A 9,243-nucleotide genomic window follows, 5' to 3' on the forward strand; every position below is an offset into this window, starting at 1 on the left:
CCTGAAGTTTCCGAACCCACAGGTTCCACTACCTAGACAGAATGTGGTTGGGGTTGTCAATTTTTCCCCCTTTCGGGTAATTCATCCATCCTTAAGTAACACCCAACACTCAAACCAAAAGCAATAACCATTATCAGTGACACAAAGTAGTTAGTGACATTATTTTAACTGCCTGATACAACTATGGAAAGCATACTGAAGAAATCTAATGCATGCCCTTTATCAAGGAGTGTGTGCCAAGTGGGTTATTTGAAGATGCATTTTACCTCTTCAGTAGCATGGATGGAAATTTCAAGGGAAATTCATCTGGTCCGTCTGTCTTAATATGCTCTGTTTATCCATGTCGGGTCGAACTACATAGCAACAGAAGTATCCCAGTTACTGGTACTTTCCATCCTGAGCAAAGTATGACAAGTGCATATACTCCAGAGTTAGTACATCTAAAGAACAAAGAGCAAAGGGAGGGCATAAGAGAATAAAGTAAAATGTATAAGGTATGTTTTATCCTGGGATCTTAATATATATTGCCTGAGGCCTGAGACTGATCTTCTTTTGAAAGGTAATTTCATAAAGAAGATAGAAAATGACATATTGGTGACTTTATTAATTAATATTTTATCCAATTTTTACCTAGGTTTCCAAGGTTTGAGTGATTTCTACTCCTCCAGATTCATTTTTTTTCTTTCACTGACTTCTAGCATAACTTGATTTCTATGTATCTCATTGATCGCTATTAGTCAAATAGAGTAATATCCATTTCTCTATTTCCAGAGGAAATTGTTATGAATATCAATGATGAAATAGGATGACATCAATAAACTAATGTGCTGAGCTCTTTAGGAAAAAAAAAACCTTTACAAGTAGTCTCCGCTTTTTCTATAGCTTTAAATTTTGCTGATATACTTATCTAAAAATGCTTACCACACACTTATATGCAGTATTTATCTCAGCGGTCTGAATATCTGTCACTTTTCTTTAATGTGGGGACATGGGAAGTGAACACTTGGCGGTAGAAGGCCATCTGGTGTCAATGGGGAGTAACTACGGGTTTCCGTGGAAGCTTTTTCTACCTCATTCTGTTCTCCGGTGGGTTGTTTTTTTTTTCCCCACAGAACAGTTTTTCTTTTCTTTTTTTTTTATTATGTTATGTTAATCACCATACATTACATCATTAGTTTTTGATGCTTTCTGCCTTGATGTAGTGTTCCATGATTCATTGTCTCCGGTGTGTTTTGAAACACACTCCGCATATCCAATCAGGCTGTACAGGAGGCCCCTCATGATCTCTGCAAACTGGGAGCAGTTATGGTGCCTTTTGGGCATTGTTTTTACTATGTTATGGTCTGATTTTTATGGGTTTTAAATTTGACTTCAGAATACATTTGAATCACTATTCAATTATGAACATCTTGGATAATTTGAGATTTTATAATATAGTATGACAATCCTGTATAAAGTTCTGACTCCAAAGACTCTAATACATTGTTTCATTTTCCTACTGAGTCCAAGCAGGAATATTATGACCTCTGAGATTTCTATAAAGCTCTCCTTCCACCCCATTCTTGCCTGTGGCACTCTGCCCTTCTTAGGTTCATGGAGCCATAAGTGTGTCACTTGGGATGTAGGGCTCTTCTAACTCATTTGGGCCTGTAGGACAAATGGAAGACCTGCGTGCTTTAAAAAGAACAAAAGTGTCTAATTTTCTAGGAATAGAAACATGTAGATAAGGACCAATAAGTGTGGGAGGCAAGTTGTGGGTGACAGTGCCATGGTTATATTACCTGTTTTAATCTGGTTAGTGTTGTAGACATAGAACAGATCAAAATCATCCCTTACCCTTGGTGAAAAGCTTTAAAAACGGAAATTTCAGAAGTGATAACTGTGGAACTTATCATATTCGATTGTTTGAAGAGAGAACAAAGAGACTCATTCAGTTGCTTTCATCTCATTTGTTTGTTTATAAACCCAGAAGGACTCACTCAGGATGGATTTCTCTAAAGAAGTGACTTGGAACTTAAATGGACCTGAAATTAACGTTCTTCTCTTTGTCAATTGCTTTCTCTTACACAGTATAATGGATGATGTTGTCAATGATTCACTCAGTTTTGGGAAATAACTTTTGTCACCTAGCCTGTTCTTTTCCATGCTTTCTGTTTCGGGCTGATGAATGCTGAAAGGGTAATGGAGATGCCTCGTGATAGGAGACTGAATTTGGGAGGGCATCTCCCTTTCTCCTTTGGCCTCCCGTGGAGAGTTCTGGAAACTGAGTGGATCAATCTCCAGTGGATAATATAAGATGTAGGGCAGACTAAAACTCGCAAGGATTGAAGGTCTGATCTCTTCCCTTTTGGACGATCTTGTTAAACTTCTTAATGTCTCAGATTTACCTGTAAAGCAGGAGATAAAATGGGAAGTGAGAATATAATAAAATAAATATATTTGAAAATTGTGGCTATTCTTTACGGGCTGGTGCTGCTAGAAGTGAAACATTTTGCTATGAAAATGGATGGGATGCTTTCTGCCTTGCTGGAATGTCAGCCAGTGTAATTCATTAGTGGTTTGAAAAGTGCTTTGAGCTAATGGAATGAGAGGCACTGGAGAAATTTGAACTAATATTATTAAAAATGAAAAATTGCAACAGAGAAACTTACTTCCCCCAGAACATAGACATCAGCATTGAGTTTAATATTGCCAAGAACACCAGTCTGAGAAGGGAAAACGCCAGTCACTCATCCGGACATTTTGTCTTACACGTTTCCAAATTACCATTTTGACTGTTTTTGTTTTCCCACTAAATTGTATCAGTTCAGTTTTTCTCTGAGAGCCATTGAAATCGACACTGTGTGGTATAAATTCTTCGATTACACTACCTTGTTTTATTCTCCATAACTCTATCTTGATCTGTAAGGTCCCATGTATTCTTCTCCCCCAATTCCTATATACCCCTTGAAATTCAAATTTCAAATCAGTGCATGTCCTCCGCTTTAGAGATGGTCGTATTCATCATATTGCCATAGTAATTAAGACGGGACATCCTGAAGTCAGTGCAACAGATAGCAAGCATTTGTGCAGGTTTCTGAGAATATGAGGCACATTATTGCTTTGTTCACATGTACTCCCCCCCCCCCCCCCGCAATAACGTTGAGTTGCATATTAATGAACACAATTAGGGCTTTTTGATATGGTAAACCTCGGAAACTATTCATTATTCTGTTAACAGAACCTTGCTAATTTTCTTCTAAATTAATGTACTCCTGTGGAGATGTAGATTATGTTTTATAATGCAACACAGTCGGCTTTCACTTTTCTCCCTTTGTTTATTGATTTCGGTTTCTTTGTTCATGGCGTCATTCAGGTGAGTTATAAATCAGAATAACTTCCAGTCATCTTCAAGGGAAGAAACATGCTTCATCTAAATGATAATTTTTTATCACTGCCATTTCCCTTTTACTGTATCATCCAAACACAAAGACCAAAAAATTTAATAATATGTATTTTAAAATGCACCCACTAAGGTCTTTTTGCAATAGAAAAGAAGGTCTTAACTTCCTCCTCCTTCCTTTGAAAATTATACTTCATGTCTTCTGTCAAGACTCTTAACACAACTCATATTTTGTCATTACTTTGTAATGCAACGTAAAATCCCGGCAGCAACCACTGAAAGTGAACATTAGTGAGTCTAGACATATATTATGTAGATGCTTCCAGCCTAATTACCAGATAACTCTGCATGGAGAATGGAAAGGAGCAAAGGTTAAGTGTCTGCTTTTCAATAAATTTTAAAACCAGGATGAACTACTCTGAGCCTTCATGCAAGAGTGGGCTTGGCTCACGCTAATTCACAAATGTATGTGTTCACAACAATATTTTATTGTTATTTTATTATATTTCTCAGCTGCAGAGAGAAGAAGCTCTTTCTCCTTAATAGCCCTGAAAATCGGCACTGGAGTGAATTCAAGAAGTGAACAGCTGCTCTCATTGTCCTTACAGCGGGTGATGAAGGCAGGCGTGGCAGGCATTGAGTTGGCCCTTCCGAGAGATGTTTCCTTACTCTCATCTCTTTTGCATTAAAAATTTTTTATCATTTACACATTGGCCATTTTCCTCCCTTTTCTATTTCTTCTTGTCTTGTCTCCTTTCGCTGTCCCTCTTTCCCTGCTTTCCTTTCTTCCTTCCATCTTTTTCTCTTGGATTGTGTGTGTGTATGTGTGGTGGGGGGGTGGGGGGAGCATACAACACAACAAAACTACCTGCCACCTGAGTATCCACAGAAATGCAGAAGGTGAAAACTGCCAAGTTCAAGCTGTGCGAAACCTTTACCAGAATTTGCTCTGCACTGGTTTTCCAACAGCTAGATTTTGTGTGTGCGTATGTATATGCCTGGTCTATTTTAGACAGTTTAATGTCCTGGGGTCTCCTATGCCTAATCAAATTGGAGTTCAGTCTAATAAAAAAGTCCACAGAGGATTAAATTTAATGCACTGTAATAGGTTACTGAGCTTTTGTTAGTGCACATTTTATGCATGTGACTCTTAGGAAGGACCCAGAAAATAAGGTTTACAAGCATTTTGGAATGTTTCCTTATGGCCTTTTGCATTCTTTCTTTTATGTGGTGATCTCCAAAGAGACCATATGAATGTTGGAAATACCAAGTGAAGAGTCAGAGAAGGCAGGGAGTGAGCGAGACTTTGAAGCCTGGTGTCTTGAAACCGTTTCTTCGAGAGGCCGATGGTGAGATTAAATTGAATTGATTTACACAAAAATTGGATACAGGGCACCAAGTAAAATGTCAAACGCAAGGAAAGAATTACAAAATCTGCAAGCATGATAATTATGCAAAAGAATAATAATGGTTTTCACAGCGAGGGGCTAAGCGTGTCTGACTTTAGCTTATTTACATCTGTGGCAGAACAGAAATTAAGGACCAGTGAAGAAAGTGTGTCCCCTCATGCTCTAGCTGGTAACCAGAGAAACCACCAGCTTTTTCCTGAGCAAAAAAGCCAACAGGCCAATAGGCTTACAGAAATACAATGATAATCTGCATGTGTTTAGAGTTTTACACTTTTCAGAGCAAAATCGCTTTCGCATTTTTAATTAACATTCCCATTTATTTTGAAATGTGGGTAATGTAGGTATCCCATTGCTACAGATGAGAGTATTAACACATGGCAAAATCACAGAAACAAGTGCAGTGGTTTTTTGCTTTGTTTTGTTTTTACTTTACTAATAGAGCTTTGTTAGCTGTGTTATTCAACCCATGTTCATTTACTGTTCACGAACTTCAGACAGTAAGCGCCACTGAAGATTTCTAAATAGAGAAATATCAAGATCAGAATTGTGTTTGGGGAAATATCCAGAATGCTTTGGAGGAGGTGGAGGGTGGTTCCCAGCAGGGACAAGAGACTACATCGTGGAATATAAAGTGAAAAGGATAGGATGCTTTGGAAGGGACTCTGAAGGAGAAATCTCAAATGTGCTGGAGATGAGCCTGCTCAGGGAGAGGAATCGGCACTGGGAAATGTTGGTAGAGCTCACGCCAGGTTGGCAGAAAGCCCACTGGGTTTGCAGGCTCCCACATTTTCAAACTCATTTTTTACAAGTTCAGAGAATTAAATCTTACACTAGTAATTGTCGTGATGGAATCTGAATTCTATTCCACCAGAAGCAAATAATCTTAGAGATGGAATAAATACTGTAATAAACCACGGTTCTACTAATTTGGAATGCGTACTCACTTGAATAGGGTCTATTAGTTGGAAATTCCCTACCATCTGTAGAAAACAATTACTCCTTAGGCAGATTACTAATAAAGGCAGGCCAGCACCGTCCTCAAAATCTCAAGGAAATTAATTGTTTTCCTGGATTTGGAAACCACTTGAACAACAGTCACCGGCATATGATTAATGTTAAAAAATAGAAAATTTTCATTAATATTGCAACTGGAGTGTTTCATGGCCTCCCGTTAGAAATAGTTTAATTATATCATATGTGATATATATGTGCTTAAAATAATGTTAACGTTTCTATACTCTGGATATTTCACTTCTGCCTATTTACTCTAAATAAATGTGAGTTTACTGACACTACAAATCCACATATCAGATTCATAAAATATTTTTATTTTTTCTAACATTCCATGGGCTCCCAGAGTCCCACGTTCAAACAAAATTAAGCAAGTTTAGTTCCAGACAGTTGTAACTGACTCCAATTCACCTCGCTATGTTTTATGTTATGGGAGGATATGGAAAGAAAGTAAACCAAGCTATGGAACTTTAAGGTCGTTTCATTCATTTCACCATTCCCGATTCTGCTCCCCAAATATGATGTAGTTCCCGGTGAACACTAAGGCCTTGTTGATTTGCTCTACCAGAGGGCCTGTGGATGTGTGGGCTGCCTAGGGGTCAGCAGCAAATCACTGTGAGCTTACCCCATTTATGAATGACTTCCTACCAGTTTCCTGTTTCCACACATGTGAAATTAGTTTCAAAGGAACATCAACCGCCTTTTTGTTTGGCGATGTTTTCAGGCTATAAGGACTAATTTTATACATATGTTAGAGAAAGGGATTTGAAAGGCAGTTCTTTCTTCCAGTGATCTGCAAGGTGGTGGCCCCAATTCACTGTGGCCATCATGTGGACGTTTTTAATTTAACTGCCTGTAATCTCTGCTACACGTGAATTAAATAACATGATGCAGCTGGTTTCTGTTATAGCAATTTGGTCTTAGAAGAGGCAGGCAATTCTACATTAGAAAATAATGTTGACTTGATTCTTCATGCTTATAACCAGTTTTTTGACTGAATGCCATCGTTATACTATAGAAACTTCCAACATCTGCTTGCTAAGACATTGGAGAACAGTTGTGTTTTCTTTTAGTTTTATTTCAACCTTGGTTCTGGCTGCCTCTTTTGGTCTGATCCTGAGAACATGTTTCATATATAATCATGTGGATATTCACAGTAGATGTCTCTTGTTCCTGGAAGAATTTAAAATGGAATTATCTATTTCCTCTGGCTTATTTTAATTGTACCCAGGAATTTTTATGAAACCATGTCATGTTGTCAGAAATGGCCTCCATATCAAACTTTGCCTTGTCAAAATAATTTTATCATTCATAAATATTTCAGTGAAAACCAAAGACTGCTTATAAATGATTGATTCTGTAGAGTTCACTGACCTTTCCTGTGAAGTCTTTTATTAAAATTAGAGTATCCCATCCTAAATCTGACCATTAATTGTTAATAATGTGGTGATTGAAACCTAGGTTTCTCTAAAATATGAGGAATTAAATTGGTAGTTGTAATGATATACTGAAATTAAAGAGGGTCATTGCAGTTCAAAGCTCATTCTCAAGCTCAGCTCTATGCTAGAATGTATTTTGGTTTCTAAATTAAATCAGGCAAGCTTTAAACCTGAAGTATTCTACATTATCTGGAGAGTTCTAGAAGCAACGAGGTAAAGAACCCTTTGGGAAACTGGAGATTAACATGGATGGGTTATTTATGTCATCTCTTCCATCTTAACCATTTCTTTTCTTTATTGAAAGATGGCATTGCTATTTTAGGTGGGCCTATAAGAACAATTATCACTTAACAAATTACCACGTGGCCTGAGAGTTGAAACATTCTGATATTATACAGAGCCAATCACGGATATAGGGCTGAGTTAATTTGAAGAAGGAGCCTGTTTTCTAACTTTCATCTTTATCACCAAAGTCGATTTTTTTTTTAAAAATTGCTTTTTTTATGCTTTCCAAATTCTCTAAAAAAGCACATATTGTTTTCATGAAAAACAAAAGTAAAAAATAAAAGAAAGCAAAGGCAAAAACAAAAGCAGGAAATAATTCCACCAGCCATAGATACCATTTTAAAGAGCACATTTCCGGTGTCCAATAATGACTGGGGGATCCCGGTGAGTAACATGACCAAAAAGAAGCGGGAGAATCTGGGCGTCGCTCTAGAGATCGATGGGCCGGAGGAGAAGCTGTCGCAGTGTCGCAGAGACCTGGAGGCTGTAAACTCCAGGCTCCATGGGGCAGAGCTGAGCCCAGAGGCCAGGAAGTCTCTGGAGAAGGAGAAAAACCACCTGATGAACAAAGCCTCCAACTACAAGAAGGAGCTAAAGTTGCTTCGGCAGGACACCGGAAAAACATGCTGCTCTCCGTGGCCATCTTCATCCTCCTGACCCTCATCTACACCTACTGGACCATGTGAGCCTCAGATTTCTCCACAGTCAGCACAGGCTTCCCCTTGGCCCCCTGGTCACCACCAACCGGGCCAAAAGCTTTAAGACAACCAAGGTACAGGAGCATTTCTCCCCAACGCAGACACTGGAGCAGGGCCTCCTGTCAGCCCAGCCCCTCTCGCCTCCTGGTCCTGCTGTGGGGCCTGAGTCTCCAGAAGGACTGTGTGCTGGTTCCTCCCTCAGCCCAAGAGAAAGGCAATAAAGAACAGCCAGGCTGCAAAAAATAAAAAAATAAATAAAGAGCACATTTCCTTTTGGTTTTTCCATACTTAATTTTTTGCAGTTTATCCAAGGAAACAAGTATTCGTGGAACATTGTTGTGCTCTGGGCACTGAGAGTGGAACAGAATAAAACAGAGGCTCTATTCTGCAGAAATGTACAGCACAGTTATAGAACCGAAAAGGGTGCTGTAAGTTCTCAACGGGTGGCAGAGACAATACTGTCATGGGAAGAGTTTGAAGAAGATGAAGATGCTCATCTGTGGTGGTTAGGAGACCCTTGATGGAGGCGGTAGGGTTGAGTGTGTTCAGGTGTGGTCCTCCCACCCGTCCAGTGACCTATGTAGATGAATGCAACAAGCTATAGGTTGTATATATAACACAGTAGATGGATCTTTAGGGCTTCCATATCTACCACAGGGCTTGAGAAATGAACTTCCTATATGGCAGATGTTGACGGTGCCCTCACTCCTTCCCTTTGCCATTTCTTTGTAAGCTGGCTGACTTCCAATGCCAAGCACCTGTTCTCTTTACCTGAGGTTGCTCTTTGGCTATCAAACCTACGATGCCACCATGGTGTAGACCAGAAACCCTGGGGAGTCAATGTCCCCATTGAAGCAGTTTTCAACAAAGGAATGATGGAAGGTGGTGGCTGAATACCTGAATACTCAGGTCTCTTGGCTCTCATACATCTCTGGAGTGTAACCTACATGGTCTTCCAGAATTTCCCAGCTGGATGGAGGGCTACTTTAAAATTGTGGTAACCAATATCTAATTAATAA

At 39.1% G+C, this 9,243-nt stretch overlaps 1 pseudogene; it reads left to right on the forward strand.

Moving 5' to 3' along the window:
- Positions 1 to 7,906: 7,906 nt before the first annotated feature.
- LOC114198160 (coiled-coil domain-containing protein 167 pseudogene) lies at positions 7,907 to 8,212 on the forward strand (annotated as a pseudogene).
- Positions 8,213 to 9,243: the final 1,031 nt, after the last annotated feature.

The sequence above is a fragment of the Eumetopias jubatus genome, unplaced genomic scaffold (genome assembly GCF_037043125.1).
Source record: "Eumetopias jubatus isolate StellerSeaLion01/CBP00866 unplaced genomic scaffold, mEumJub1_p1.0 scaffold_2, whole genome shotgun sequence".
Classification (NCBI taxonomy): Eukaryota; Metazoa; Chordata; class Mammalia; order Carnivora; family Otariidae; genus Eumetopias; species Eumetopias jubatus.